Source organism: Ambystoma mexicanum, chromosome 8 (genome assembly GCF_040938575.1).
Source record: "Ambystoma mexicanum isolate Mex_15411 chromosome 8, UKY_AmexF1_1, whole genome shotgun sequence".
In the NCBI taxonomy this organism is placed as follows: domain Eukaryota; kingdom Metazoa; phylum Chordata; class Amphibia; order Caudata; family Ambystomatidae; genus Ambystoma; species Ambystoma mexicanum.
This window is the reverse complement of record NC_090929.1, coordinates 729,522,202-729,537,948: the sequence shown is the minus strand read 5'-3', so window position 1 is coordinate 729,537,948 and position 15,747 is coordinate 729,522,202. Positions and strand designations below refer to the sequence as shown.

Genomic DNA, 15,747 nt, shown 5'->3' with positions numbered 1-15,747 from the left:
CAGACATGCAAGCTGAAGGGGAGTGGGGGGGGAGTTGGAGGGGGGAATAGGAAGAAGAGCAGTTAATGGTTTGGCGAACAGAATTTTGGAGGAGAAGAAGTCAGCAAAGTCAGAAGGAGAGAGGGAAGGAGAGAGGGAAGATGTAGATGAGGGGTCAGGAGTGGGCGGGGAGAGAAGACGAGAGAGGGCTTGAAGATACGGCGAGGATGAGAGGCTTGGAAGTGAAGAAGGTTAGAATAGTAGGAACATTTAGCAGAGCTAAGGCAGGAGGCATAAAGGGAGTGGTAAGAGAAATAGGAGGTTTGATTAGATAGAGAAGGAAATTTGAGTCAGTGTTGCTCGAGGCGACGGAGGAGGCGACGCGTGGAGAGAAGGTGAGGGGAAAGCCAGGGTTGAGAGGGTTTGCGAGTGGGTTGGAAGGGAGAGAGGGGGTAAAGTTGATTGAGAGTGGAAGAAATAGAGGAGGACAGAGGATAGAGCATCATTGGCCGAGAGAGAAGAGAAGTTCGAGAGGTGGGGGGAAGAGAGGAAGAGCAAGTGTCGAAAAAGAGCGAAGGACTAAAGTTGCGGAGGTCACGTCGAGAGAGGGACGTGGGGAAGGGTACAGGAGCGGAAGGAGGTAGAAGGGGAGTAAGGGAGAAGGAGAGTAAAGCATGGTCAGAGAGATAGTTGGGTAAGGTAGAGACAGAGGAGGAGGAGGAGGTTGAATTAAAGATAAGATGAAGAGTGGAGCCAGAAGAGTGAGTAGGAGAAGAAAGGAGAGGAGAGAGGAGGTAGGAGTCAAGGATGGAAAGAAGAGGGGAAGTTTGAGGGGGAGTGGGGAGGTGAAGGTTGATGTAACCAAGTACATTGAGGGGAGAAGGAAAGGGAGAGATAAGGGAGGAGGTGGTCAAGGTCATCGTAGGAGAAGGAGAGGGGGCCAGGAGGTTGGTAGATAATTAAAAAGGAGATGGGGTGAGGGAAAGTAAAGGATTTGTATTGGTATTCAAAAGAAGTGAAGAGGCATTGATGAGGTAGAAGAAAGGTATTTAGGGTGGAAGAGGAGGTCAATGCCACCGCCACGACCAGAAGAACGAGAGATGTGAGAGAAGGAGGAGGAAGATGTGGTGAGAGAGGCAGGGACAGTAGAGTTGTGAAGGCGGAATCCAGGTTTCGGTTAAACAGAGGAAATGAAGGTTAAGTCGTTAGAACATGTCCAAGACGGCTGCGGTCTCATTGCAGAGGGATCTGGCGCTCCAGAGAGCAATGTTGATGAGGCTGGAGGGTTGGACAATAGGGGGGTAGATAAGGTTAGGACGAAGAGGGAGGGTTGGAAGGGGATGGGATGAATAGGGGAGGGGGTTGAGCAAGGGAATGGACATGAGGAAAAGGGGGAAAAGAAAGTAGGAGAGGGAGGGGGTGAAGGGAAGGAGGATGGGAGGAGGGGGAAGAGTAATGAGGACGAGGAGAGAAAAGTCTGGCAATGCGCATGAGATTGCGTAGTCCTGAGGGCAGAGTGGAGGAGAGGTGGGTTGGGTGGTTAGCGTGGGTAGGAGGGTTGGGAGCATGGGTGCTCGAATGATTGCTTGCATGTGGAGGTTGGGCCTAGTTTTGAAGAGTTCCATTGAATAGATGGCTTTGATGGCAGGTTGGGACAGTGTTACAGTGGAGTGGAGAAAGTAGGAGTAGGAGGAAACACAGTGAAAGGTGGAGGACTGGTAACTTTTGAAGAGACAAGAAGTGGAGACTTTGAGAGGCAGGGTGCACTGTGAGGCATTCAGCAAGGTAGTGGACTCTGACTGGATTTATAGATGAGCAGCAGGAATTTAAAGAGGGTGCAATTTAGCATTAGGAACCATCCAGCATAGTGACAGTATGTAAAGGTAGGGAAGGATCTGGGTAGATTGAAGAGGGCATAAGAGGTCATTTTGAGCCTTTTTGTAGGGGGCAAAAGAGTAGAGACGTAGACCAAGAAGCAAGTTCACAGAGTAGTCCAGTTCACCCGAGTAGAGATGAGGGTTTTAATTTAATGGTCCATGAAATATAGACAGACTTTTTTTAACCGTCAAGAGGATAAGAGTGGCTCTGCGGGCAATGGCCACAATGAACTGGTGGAGTTTAGGTTGCTGTCAAAGAGAACCCCAAGGTTTTGAGTAATGGTTAAGGAGAGTGAGGTGAGGAGGTAAAGGGGAAAGAGATGCAAGAGGTGTGAATGGGTTTGGCATCGGAGGCATAGAATGCATGGCGAAAGACTACTTCGGTCTGAAGAATTTTGCATGAGGCAGCATATAGCCATCTAATGGTAGATAGCGGTTGGGCAGTTGGTTATGCACTCACAGATTGCAAGCGTGAAGGATGGGAAGAAGAATCATATCTGAGTAGCAGCAAAGAAGTGATGATTAAAACAAAAGGAGGAAATGAAATTACATAAAAGAAGGTATGTAGTGTGAAGTGAAGTGGACCTAGGACTTATCCTTGAGGAATCCATGCAGAGGGATGTTTGGGTGGAGGTTCTGGAGTCCAATCCTATGGAAAAAACAGTTCAACAGATAGGACACCCAATCATGTATGGTGCGCTAGAGGATAAGGATGGAAAGAGTTTGAAGGAGTGAGGAATGATCTAGTGTGTCAAAAGCAGTGGGAAAGTCTAGAAGGATGACAATAGACAAGAGGGAAGAGTTAAGACAACTAGCGACGTGGATGAACCCAGTCTCGGTGGAATGTTTGTACCAGAATCCAGATTGAAGGGGGTAAGCAAGTGAGTGAAACTTGAGATATTTGAACATCTGGATAAAGATAACACACCCTCTTGAGGATTTTAGAGTGGTGTGCTGAGAGAGACATGTATATAGAATGATGGGTTGTCAGGTTGAGTAGTTAGTTTCTTTAAAAGAAGTTGTGTTCAATTTATGGCTTTGTAGGCACAATCTGTCTAGGCGACACAAATGAGTTTCGCAAGCTATGGTTTTTCAAGAGAAAATATAATAGGAACTATGTCGCGTCTCTGCCGAGTTGTGGTTAAAAAAGCCATTTAAACCACTATGGTAAGTAGTAAAAAAAAGGTACTCAGACTGGAGACAACGCCAAATCCATTGGTGAAAGAAAAGGTTTTTATTACATTATGCCCTCTGTATGACATGTGTTTCGGCTAAAACCATTAGCCTTTTTCAAATACGGGCTGTATAACTGTGTATTCTCAGGCTTATAATATACGGTTGGTGTTCATGAATTAATGGGTTCAATCCCTGTACACTTATCTCGAGGTGCTCTCGCGGAACTAAACGCGAGAGCACCTCGAGATAAGTGTACAGGGATTGAACCCATTAATTCATGAACAAGGCTAATGGTTTTAGCCGAAACACGTGTCATACAGAGGGCATTTTTTACTTCTTTAAAAGAAGTACGACTGCAGCTGTTTTGTAACAGGCTGGGACAGTGCCACTTGAGAGAGATAGGCTGAATAGGACAGAGAGATAAGCCGAGATCACTGGTGAAAGTTCATTAACAATTAATGGTGAAAGAGGGTCAATTGGAGTGCTGGATGGGGTGGCAGAGCAAAGGATGGAAGGATGTTCAATGGGGGAGGTGAGGAAAAGGCGAGATAGAGAGGAGAGTGTGAGGAAGATGAGAGGAGTAGAGAATAAAGGAGGTGTTGGGATAGATTGAACTGTGGACAAGGTGTCCAGTGTTTGGGTGTTTTTACTGGAGAAGTAGAAGGCAAAGTCAATTGTGGAGAGGGAGAGAGAAATGGAGCGGTGTTTGGAGGGAGGGCAGAACCTTGAGGGTCATGGATACTTTGCAAAGATGCAAGTGAAGAGAAGAAATACAATTAGTGAAATAGGAGGATTTTTCTGTGTGAGAGTTGTAGTTTGGGTCAGAAGAGAATCCTCAAAGGCTTTGAGAAGAGTGGAGGATAGGTCTTAACACCAACAGGGTAAGCAACAGTACATTGTTGTCCGCAGCAGCTGGATGATGGGGGAGATCAATGCTTGAGGACATGGGCAGGAGGGGTGGGATGGGAAGAAGGAGTGGGCTGTGTAGTGATGTTTGATGAGGTAGATCATCCTTCCGCTCCTCTCTGAAAGCCCTTCTTCTCCACTCCCCCCTGACTCTCCTTCCCTACCTCTCCCCCCCTCATACCTCCCGTCCCTCCTTCCCCCCTCCCGCTGACCTCAAATTGGACACTGAAAGCACTTGGGAATGTAGGAGGTCACCAGGCCCCCCCTCCCCGCACCCTCTCGCCTTCCCCCACTCCCGTCGACCTCAAACTATACATTGTAACCCACATCACCTACCTCCTCTCCACCCCCTCTTCCCCTCGTTTTAAGTAAATTGTTCTACATACTGTATCACTGGTTTGTTTCATGTTTGTAAATATGCTTCTTTCATTATTGTACCTTGTTGTTATACCGTAAAGCGCTTTGGATTAAAGCGCTATATAAACTCAATAAACATTAACATAGATAGTGCACAGGTAAATTCTGTAAAGGCGAGTTCAATGAAGTGAATATGTGGAATTGAGAGAGCTTGGAGCGAGATGTTGACTTGGCTGAGGTAGAGGACCATAGAGTTGAGCTTGAATTTAAGCTTGCTGATAGATGAAGGAGCAATGGGCACGTGGAGGAGGAACAGAAATGGTGAAGCGAGTGAAAAAGTGGTCAGACGGGTAGGGGTCAATTGTAGGAGCAGAGGAAAATATAGGTATATGAGATCATAGGTTGGAAGGTTATGTAGATTGACCAGTGAGTTCTCAGGGAGATGGTCATGTTGAAGCTGTTGGGCCTTATTCATATCAGGGAGTGTAAGGAAGGCATGGCCTCAAAGTAAGACAGACACAAATGATCACAGTTCAAGGGTGTTTATTAAACTGTTAAATGGGTGAGATAAAAGCCTAATCTAAACCTAAATCTAAGATGGGAGCAAGCTACAACCATCAAATAATAATAATACAGTCCTAGTGGAGTCAAGTCAAGAAAGGAAAAAAGTGTTCACACAATGATAAGTCTGGATGTTATGGCCGGGGTTTTTAGCATGGGACAAGGCAGGACTCCTGAGCACAGCACACTACTGGGTGTCTCTGGCACAAGCTTACAGTTCCCTTTTCTCAATATTATGGCCTTCTGTGCCCAAGTCTCTTTCATACAAAGTGTCTGGCCTCAGAGGGCTTGATGTGCCATCAATAACAAAACAAATCTTCCTTCTGTTAATCGTCACATCAGGCGATTACTCTTTACCCTTGGATCCCCCTCAGCCGGGATAACGATCCCTCTCTCAACTTTGGCCTCCCTCAATCTGGCTCAGACCAACAACTCATTGTGGACATCCCTCAGTTGGGTTCATGCTTGTTGTCACAATGTTCATGGGTGTGTCACTATTCACCCCAATTCGTAGGCATCCCTCAGTCAGATTCACATTTGCTCTTTTCACACAGTTTACTTTGTTTCTTACAAATTCGGCATTCACTCCCCTTAGCTTTCTCTCAGCATTCCTCTGTCAGGTTCACACTTGCCACGGTTCACAGTTTCAACAAAGTCATTCTAGACCCCGTAGGTTCTTCCCTTTACCTAAGTCTGGTTCTCACCCCTCAGTCAGGCTTTCTCTTGAGCCCCCAGTCAGGCTTTACTTTACTTATCACGTGTCAAAGACTTTCGACTGTGCACAGGATTTGGCTTGACTCTCGTATGACCATTTTGACACCTCACGCTGGCCTCCCTCAAGCCATTTTGGTACTTGGAGTTTGCTCAATACATTTTCACAGTTCAGGAGAGGGGTACCACCTAGAGTCCATGGAATGAGCACCCACGTGGCGCCGGACCACTCTGTCTCTGGTACCAATTTTATTCAGAAAAAAAACCTGTCTATTATCTTCTTTCTTCATATATAATGTTTCCACTGCAACCTCGAGCATAACACAGTTGGATCCACTATCAGTCTCTTCTGACGCGCCGGCTGTGCTGAACTCGGCGTTTCCTTTGCAGTACGGAGTCAAGGATGGTACCACAATGGCAACCGCTCCTCCCCGCCCTGGCTGTCACCCTGCATGATGGCACCGCTGACATCATCACACCACTTGCCAGCTGTGATTCCCGGTCTTATGTTTCCTTTCTCTGAGGCTTTGTGGGTCTGGATTGAAAAGGGCAAGGGAAATTCCCTCCTGGTTGCCCTTCAGATCTCCCCCCTTTTTCCTCCTTTTGAACTGCCATTCTGGAGTGGCTGCTTCCTCGTGCATTCTGCCTTGCTCAAAGTGTGCTCTCGTGCTCTGCCTTTTATCCCTATGGGGAAAGGAAAGGGCAGTCAGGTGTACGTAGTTATCTGCAATTGCCTGACTCTGCCTGACCCTTATGTTGGCACATGCCAGGTAAATGGCTCTGGTATCAGTCCATTGTCTTTCACAGTGTGAGAAAGTGTTTGTGTCAGAAAAGGGGGTGTGTGGTAGAGTTTCTAAGTATCCTACAGGGCAGAATGGGGAAAAGGTGTCATAAGGAAGGGGATACCGTGTCTCACCCTTCGGAGTCCCACTTCCACTCCCAGGAGACTCATCATCCAGGTGATCCTCCCACACTGGTCGTCCCCCAGGAATTGGAGCCAAAAGCAATGGTCGTATCCTGGCAACCTGGATCACAGATCCCCAGAGGCTAGCGAGTGAGACACCTACAGGGTTCTCACAGGAGGCTGAGATCCCCCATTAAGGCAGCAGGGAAATCAGCTTGAAGCATTTCAGGTAAGAGGACAAGATCAGAGAAGAGGTTGCGTGTGCCTGGTGAGCAGTAGGTGAGGAAGACAGTAAGAAGGGTTGGAGCGAATAGTTGTACTGCAATGTGCTCAAAGGAGGACGAGGTGAAATCAGATCATAAGGAGTACCAAAGGTGTGTCCTCGCCGATCATGACCAAAACCACTGTCTTTTTTGGAGAGAGGAGGGGAGTGAAAGAATGTGGCAACATTGATGTGGAGGGCATGTGAGGAATCCATTTTTTTTTTTTTAAACTTTGTTTTATTAGCATTTTTAATAATACAACACACAGGCTCAAAAAGTTGAATCAAAAGAAAATACAGATTGCTGGCACAACGACCCGAACCCCCTCCCACCCCCCCCCCCCAAACCCCCCCCGTAGCTTCGCCCGGATAGATCCCCTTCGTTGGGGGGACACTGTCGTCATTTTATTTGTCTATAGCACGCAAGAAAAGTGGTACGTTGGCTGTCTTTGTGGCTGCAACTCATCCGCCTGTTCCCGGGCCGTGGGCTCCCGGTCCCCTACTTTCTCTCCTCTTAGCTCAATGCACATCCCATCCCCAGGACTGCTGTACACCAAACCAGTTCGCCTGGAAAGTACCCAGTTTATTGTTCATCATCGCCGTCAGTTTGTCCATTAGAAACATGTGCTTGACCTTTTTCAACCAGACCTCCTTCGTTGGGGTCTCTGGGCTCTTCCACTTTTGTGCCAGGGCCACCCTCCCCGCCCTCAGCATGGTTTCCCACATCCTTGGGTATCTAAGTATCTCTGTATTCTCCGGGGGGAGGCCCAGCAGCATTGTCAAAGGGTTCTGGGGGAGCATGTCCTCAGTGATTTCAGCGATCCAGCCTCGTACCTCCGCCCAATATGCCTGGACTTTCGGGCAGTGCCACCACATGTGAGATCTCGTGCCAACCTGATCACACCCTCTCGGGCACGCGGGGGACACTCCCGTGAACATTTTCGCTAGTTTCGCAGGGTCTCTATGCCATCCCTGCAGGATCTTAAAGTTATGCTCCATGTCCGCCGTGAATAAATTCCCATGGAAAGCAATCTTGAATATCCTTGCCCAGGCGTCCTCCGAAATCTCCTCCCCCGCCAAATCATCCCAGAAAATACGAAACCTCCTCCTCTCCCCTAGGTTGACAGTGTTTAGTATTTTGTACATCCCTGATACCGCCCCCTTCCTAGAGGTTGCTGTATCCACAAATTTTTCGAAGGGAGTCAGCTGCCTATTCAGGTTCTGTCCCCAGGCCTGGTCACACAAGATCCCCTTCAAGCGGAGATAATCAAAGATGGAGAGGGCTCCCCGACCCAGGGCTTCTTTCACTTCCTCGTATGGGCGAATTTCCCCCTCCTTGAACATTTGCCCCGCCCATTCCATCCCCGAGTCCGACCAGGCTTGAGCGTTACGGAACCCCCTGCTTCCCAGTCTGAAGGGGTGTCCCCATAGTGATGATAACGGGGACGGCCAAGTCGTTAGGTGTGCTGTCTGAGGGCCTTCCCGCCAGATCGCCCAGAGGACACCCAGCGTTGGGTGTGATTTTAATCTATTGGGAATGAATTTACTAGGGGCCCACAGGAGGTCCCTAACTTTGAGTGGGTGAGCGTCCATATCCTCCAGGTACGTCCAGTACGTGCCTAGCCCCTCCTTCATGTGTTCGAGAAACACTCGCAGCTGGGCCGCACGAAAATAAAGTCGGAAGTCCGGTAACCCGAACCCTCCCTCCTCCCTCGGAAGGGTTAGGACCGCTCTCGCTGTCCTCGGGGTCCTACCTTGCCATATGAACTCCCTCACTGCATTCTGGAGGGCCCTGAAAGTGTGTTCGGGTACGTTAGTTGGGAGGGCGGCGAAGAGGTACAATAAGCGTGGGAGTACGTTCATCTTCACAGCCGTCATTCGGCCGTACCAGGACAGGATCATCGTCCCCCATCTCCTCAAGTCCGCGGTGACCCTTGCCATGACAGGATCGTAGTTCGTTTGGGCGAGGTTGGACAGGTTCCGAGTAATGAGGACGCCCAGGTACCGGATGGAGGATTTGCCCACCCTAATCCCATCAAAGCTGGACATAGGATCCAAGACCGGGTCCACCGTTCTCATGGGGAGCAGGACTGATTTTGAGGCGTTTATCTTAAGCCCCGAGAGGCGCCCATACACCGCCATCAAGGACATGAGGGGGGGAGCGAGGTTCTCGGGTCCACCAGATAGGCCAGAATATCATCGGCGAACAGGGAGAGTTTAAATTCTACCTCCCCTCTCTGGATCCCCCTGATATCTGGGTGTGTTCTGACCGCTATGGCCAGGGGTTCCATTGCAAGGACATAGATGAGGGGGGAGAGCGGGCAACCCTGCCGTGTTCCCCGCGTAAGGGGGAAGGACTCCGTCAGCCTGCCGTTCACCTGGACCCTAGCCCTCGGGGCCCTATACAGGGCCAATATCCAGCTCATTATGTGTGCCCCAAAGCCCATTTTCCTGAGGGTGAGGTCCATAAACCTCCACTCCACCCTGTCAAACGCCTTTTCCGAATCAAGCGATAAGAGGCACGCGTCAAGATCTGACTCCTGGGCGTAATGTAGCAGGTCTATAGTTTTTCAGATGTTATCCGAGCCCTGTCTCCCCCTGATGAACCCCACCTGATCTCCGTGAACCAGCCTCGGGAGGACCCCCTCCACTCGTCCCCCGATCACCTTCGCTAAGATCTTCACATCAGTGTTCAATAAGGAAATCGGGCGGTAGGAGGAGCACTCCAAGGGGTCTCTACCGTCCTTGGGAAGCACTACTATTATCGCCTCCATCATGGAGTCCGGGAGGGTACCTCCTTCCAGCACTGCATTGAATACCCTGACCAAATAAGGGGACAGAGCGGAACAGAACCTCTTATAGAAATAGGCTGTGTACCCATCCTCCCCGGGTGATGTGCCCCCTTTCATATCCCTAATCGCCCGCTCCACCTCCTCCTCCGTGACTGGGCCCTCCAACCCTTCCGCCATTTCTCCTGACAAGCCCGGAACCCGCATTGAGTCCAAGAACCCCTCTATCTCCGCCTCCCTCCCGTTAAATTCGGACGAGTATAGTTTCTCGTAGTATTGGCGGAAGGCCTCTCCAATGTGGGTTGAGTCATACCCTATCACCCCCTCTTCACTCCTAACTGCTTTCACCAATCTGCTCCTCTGTTCCTCCCTCAGCTTCCAGGCTAAAATCCTGTCAGCCTTATCCCCTTTTTCATAATACTTTTGCTTTACTAGTTGGAGGTTCCTCTCTGTCTGGTGGAGGAGTAGGTCCCTCAGCTGGAGCCTACAGTCCTCCAAGGCGGTTATCTGGTCTCGCTCCAAGGGGGCTGAGGGGAGCCCCCCCGGTTGAAGCCGGGCTATTTTGTCCCTCAGTCGTCTCTCTTGAGCCTCCCTTTCCCTCTTTTTCTGGGCACCCATTTTAATCAGGACTCCTCGTAAGGTGGCTTTAAAGGCATCCCATAGGGTGTGCACCCCCACCTCCCCATTGTCGTTCATATCAAAGAAATCTTTAATGGCCTCGAGTATTTCCTGGGCTCGTACCTCGTCCTTCAGCAAAGAGTCGTTACATTTCCACCTCCCCCTTCGTTCATTTAGACCTCCCCTCGCTATCGTAATACGGACCAGGTCATGGTCGGACCAGGGAACAGGGTCAACCCTGTGGCCCGAGGTGAAAGGGTGCAGGATCTCGTCCACCAAAATGTAATCGATCCTAGAGAACGATGCATGAGTGGCCGAATAGAAGGTGAAGTGGGGGGTGTCCGTTCTGGGGGTCGGGATCGTGTCCAACAGTCCCAGGTCATGATTGACCCCCTGGAAGTTGCGTGCCATGATCTCGTCCGCCGCCCTAGCGCGCTGCGGGCCTGTTCGTTTTCTGTCCCGGTTAGGGTCTAAGACCATATTAAAGTCCCCGCCCACCACCACAGAGCCATGGGAGAATTGTTTGATTTTGTCCCCTACCTCTGCCCAGAATAGGGACTGGCCTTCATTTGGAGCATAAATCACCACTAGGGTAATTGGGGCCCCCTGGAGGGACCCCCGTAACATCAAATAGCGACCCTCCGGGTCCTTCAACATGGCCTCGTTCTCAAATCCTATATTCCTCGATACCAAAATGGCAACTCCCCTCTTTTTGCCTCTGTGAGAGGCACTGAAGACCTCCCCTATTCCCCCCCCCCGCATTTTGGGCTCCTTACCCCGCGGCCAGTGCGTCTCCTGCACAAGAAGGAAGTCGAGTTTGGACCTCCTGAACTCCCTGCAGACCAGGGACCTCTTCGTGGGGGTGTTTAAGCCCCGTACATTTAGGGAACCCACGCCCAGAGAGGGCAGACTGTCAGCCATGATCTAGAAACTCCTCGCTCCCGGCCAACGCACATATCTCGTTCTTCCTGGCGTGCTCTCTTAAATCTGTATTTTGTCCCCCGTCTCCCCCCTCCCCTTCCCCCCGGGCGGGCCAAAAACGAAACCCTAACTGCCCCCCTTCCCCAAACTGAACAACCCCAACTACGTGACCCCCCCTCCCCCTTCCCTGGCGTCCGGCCAGGTAGATCCGCCATCCCTGGCTACTGGCCGAACCACCAGCTTGCCCGCCGCAGCCGGGCATTCCTTCTGATGCTTGTCCTTATGAGCCCCCCCTCTCCCCCCGCTTTGCTATCCCCCTCCCTGGTTCCATCATACTTGCTGTTCGTATGGGGGCTGGTAGCGGTGAATCCGCTGGTTATTCCCAACGTCCCCCGTGACTCTGCAGGTCTCAGCCTTCAGGATCGTTCCGCTCTCCCTCCTTGGACGGCGAGGGGGTATTCATTTTTCTGAATTTTCTCGCTCCGGTTTTGTGTCTCCTGTCCCTGGATGGGCCCGGGCTCCCCGAGCCTTCTCTCCCGGGCCCCGACGGGGCCCTCCTGGGGTCCGGGTCCCCCACATAGTCCTGGATGGCCATCCGTATGTCGTCCTCCGTGGTCAGGGTCGACCGCTGGCCCATGTATTCAAAAGACAATGAGAAGGGGTATCCCCAGCGGTAGCGGACCCCCTTATCTTTCAACAGGATCGTTAGTGGACGACACATCCTGCGTTTGGCCAGAGTATAGGCCGAGAGATCCTGGTAGATCGTGATCTGGGCATTGTTATAAGTGATCTCCCGGGCCTTCCTGGCTTCTTCCAGTACCTTGGTTTTTTCAGTGTAGTAGTGGAACCGGACCAATACAGAGCGGGGGCCCCCCGCTCTGTGCACTCTATCGAGCGTGGGTTCCGTGGTCATCTCACCGGCGAAGAGGAGGGTGATGATGTCCCTCACCGTGTGCGTGATGTCTCTCTCCGTTTCCCCTTCCTGTTCTGGAATCCCGAAGAATCTAAGATTGTTCCTCCTCTCCCTATTTTCAAAGTCATCCATTTGCCTGGACCTTTCCTCTTCTCTTTTTTCCAGGGCCGTTATTCTCATTCCCAGGTCCATCTCCAGGGTCGTCGTTGATGTTTGGTTGGCCTCCACTTGCAATAATCTGTCCTCGACCTTGTCCACCCTCTGGTCTATTTTTTCAAATTTTTGGGCGATGTCCGAGCGCATGTCCCTGATCTCCTGTAATACAGAGGCGAAGCCTCTCTCCATGGCAGATACGGGGGGGTCTGAGGCTTGTTCTGTCTGTTCAGGTCTCTGGAGGGGACTCTGGCTTCTACTGCTGGACGCCATTTCCTTAAAGCGAAATCCCTGTAGGGTCAGCCGCCAGTCCGTTGGGCCTTCCCCCCCGTCCTTCCGTCGATCTTTGTGGGCCAGAATGCCCGGGCCGCCCCCCTCGGGCCTCCGCGGCCCCGAACGTGGGGGGGGGGTAACTCTGTCTTCCCGGGCGGGCACTCGCCCCACCAAGGTCCGGCGGGGGCCTCGCACCCGGGGACTGCCCGTCGTCGCCAAAGTAACTCTCGGGAGGGTTGCGTAGTTCCGGGTTCCGCACGTGTGGAGCGCCGCGCTTGTCCGCCTGTCCTCCTGCTCCGGGCCAGGCCTTGTCCGAGCTCCGCCCGTCCTGGTGCGGGGCAGGCTATCCCGCTGGATCCCGAACCTCGGAAGCCGAGGGGGGGAGGGACGCGGCTCCGCTCTGGAGGTGCCTCCGGTCCCCGCGCTTATCCGGCTCAGCCCCGTATCTGCCCGAAACCACGGGTCTCGTTCTCCTCGATCCCGGGGGGTCCGAGCGTCGCTCTTTCGCTCGTTAGACGCCCGGGGGGTTCACCACACCTTTCCGTCCTGTCTCATCCGCCTGGGGGGCACCGGGGGGGCTCAATTCCCTGATACGGCCCAGCTACGGCGGGAGCGACACACTCAGGCAGCCATTGCCTGCGCGCCCCCTGGTGGCCTCCAGGAATCCATTTTTTGATGGTAGCCATGATATAGAGTTTGGAGTAATGGGAATCAAAATGATTCATGAGATCGAATGTTTTTGCAGAGGTATTGGGCATTCCAGAGAGACACAGTGAGGTAAGCAGGGGGAGCAGAGGCAGAGGAGGCTGTTTCTAGAGTATATAGGAAGCAGATAGGGTAAATGCCTTTGGAATGGGTGGGATGGGAAAGATAACAATCTGAGTGTCTTTGAGGATTGGGAAGAGGAGCTGGGGGAGTGGAGGGAATAAAGTGAATAGGCTTGGGCTATGGGACAGCATGGATGAGAACAGTAAGCAGAGGAAGAGGATTGGGAGGGGCATGGGAAGGCAAGGAGTGAAAGTGGTTGTCTATGTAGATCACAAAGTCCCAAGTGACCGAGAAATGCAATTAAGGAAATCACACAGTTCGAGGCAACACAAACATTAAGTTTAAAATGTGCAGATGGTACATGCATTGGTGAAAGTTCCTAACAGTGATTGTGCAGATTTAGGAAATGCATTTATGTGGTTGTTCTGGATTGATGGGAAAATGGCTTGAGGAGAAAACAGGGTGGAATGGGTGGCTTTAGATCTACCAGGCACTGAGATGGCCAAACACCTCCTGACCTTGTCTGTGTATCCCTTTGCATTGTACGCCAGGTGGTGGGATGGCCCTGGACAGGGAAGTAATGGATACAGATGGTCTGGGACAGCCTATGGGGAGCTGCCTGCTTCCAAAATGTCCACTCAAGGGAAAAAGGCAGGGAAAATGATGATCCAAATGCTGTGAACTTCAGCTCAGTGCCAACTCCACCAGGGAGTGAGCAGGAGTTTTTGCAGGTATTGACTGCAGGCTTCTGACCTTTGGGATGCACTGGGAAGCTCACCATTTGACAGGGGACTCCTGATAAATAACAGATCTGCAGGCATGCAATCAAATGCCCCGTAAGGGCCTATGAGGAAGTTACTTGCTTCAGAATGCTGGCACAAGGGATAGAAGCCAGACATAATGGTGATCCACATGCAGGGATAGTTTGCAGCTGAGCTTGAACTCCACGTTAAAGTGAGCAGATGTTGTTGGTAGTGACTATGGGCCTCATTACGACCCAGGCGGTAAGGGGTTTACGGCAGCGTAAACAGCGCCGACCCTTACCGCCTGAGTACGAGGTCCCTTAGCGCCATGGAGCTTTTAACACCTGCTTTTAGCAGGTGTTAAAATCCATGGCGCTAAGGGACCATGGAGTTAATTACGCCACCGTAATTTACGGTGGCGTAATTAACGCCTTCCCCACTCCCATTATGCCCTATGGGGCAAAAATGGGAATGGGGAAGGGTAAATGGGGATTGGGGACTTACCGCCCCGCCAAGGTCGGAATGGGGCGGTAAGTCCGCCAACCACCATGGCGTAAACGTAGTTTACGCCATGGTGGTAAAGTCACGGCCCAGGCGGTAACTTACCGCCTGGGTCGTAATGAGGCCCTATGTGCTTCTGGCATCTGGAATACACCCAGAAGCGCACTGCTTCACAGGTAAATGCTGGTAAAAAACAGATCGGCAGGCATGCAATCACATGGAGAGGAAAGGCCCAAGATGGATTTATCTGCTTCTAAAATTCCCATTCAAGGGACAAAGAAGGCCAGGCAAAATGGAAGGTCCAAATGTATGGTCTTCTCCAGCTAATCTTCAACTCCACCAGAAAGTGAGCAGATGATGTTGCTGCTGACTGCAGGCTTCTGACGTGCACTGACAAGCTCATTTATTCACAGGGAAATGCTAGTAAAAACCACATCTGTAAGCTACAGGCTAGCATGGTCAATCTGGGAGCTTCTTGCTTCCAAAATGGCCTCTCAAAAAGACCTGATAAAATGGTGATCCAAATGCAGGAATTTTCTTCAGTTTAGCTCCAAGTGCACCAGGGATTGAACAGATGTTTTTGGGTCAAACCATAGGCTTCTAGATTGTGGCTGCGCTGATTAGGTTATTTATTGGAATCACCATGTATGTTTACTGTTTAAGTTTAAATATCGCAGATTGTTTACACTCTCATCTTTCACTTGAGAAACACATTTATTTTGGGACCTAATATAGATATTTCTTTCAGAACCTTTTGTGCCATATTAAGTCATTTGGAGAAAATCATTGAAGTCTAGTGACCAGCCAGCTGTCAAACTATGCCCTCTAAACTAGCATTTCAAAAACAAATTCACAATGTATTTTAAAAATATATATTTTGTTTCCACTTTAAAACTTTATTGACAACATGTTAGACAATGAAATATTAAGAGGAGCAAAACTTTCATACAAAATAATTGCTTGAACAATTTCCGTAAACCCGTACTTAAGATGATACTGCTCGATACAGACGTTGCAACCTTAGCAGACGTTTGAGTGTTCATTCTGAGGAGCAGATCTCTCTTCTCTTCTGCGTCTAAAAGTGAACAAGAAGGAATCGGAGGTTACGAGCAACAAAGTAATTTCTGGCAAGAAGAAGCAGCATAAAAGAAGAATATTTTAGGAAACTCAAATATTTGGTAATTGATTGACAAGTAATCTCACCAACAAAATAAGATTAACTAAAATAAAACAGACTTTGAAATTCTGGAAATGTAGGTCATTGTTTTAGTATTAGGGAGAATAGTTAACAGAAGTCAGCTGATATCCCCCTCATTGGATTGTCAAGAGTCTAAT

At 50.4% G+C, this 15,747-nt stretch overlaps 1 protein-coding gene and 1 long non-coding RNA gene across 2 annotated transcripts in view; both read right to left on the bottom strand.

Annotated features, from left to right (window-relative positions):
- The window catches only part of LOC138472515 (trichohyalin-like), a 1,377,820-nt gene that overhangs the window by 847,077 nt on the left and 514,996 nt on the right, over positions 1-15,747 (bottom strand). The gene's annotated exons all lie outside the window — the stretch shown is intronic.
- LOC138472405 (uncharacterized) overlaps positions 15,273-15,747 on the bottom strand; it is a 67,175-nt gene continuing 66,700 nt past the window's right edge. The window contains exon 4 of the long non-coding RNA XR_011268597.1: positions 15,273-15,487. This is a non-coding gene — a long non-coding RNA (uncharacterized lncRNA). The remainder of the gene's footprint in view (positions 15,488-15,747) is intronic.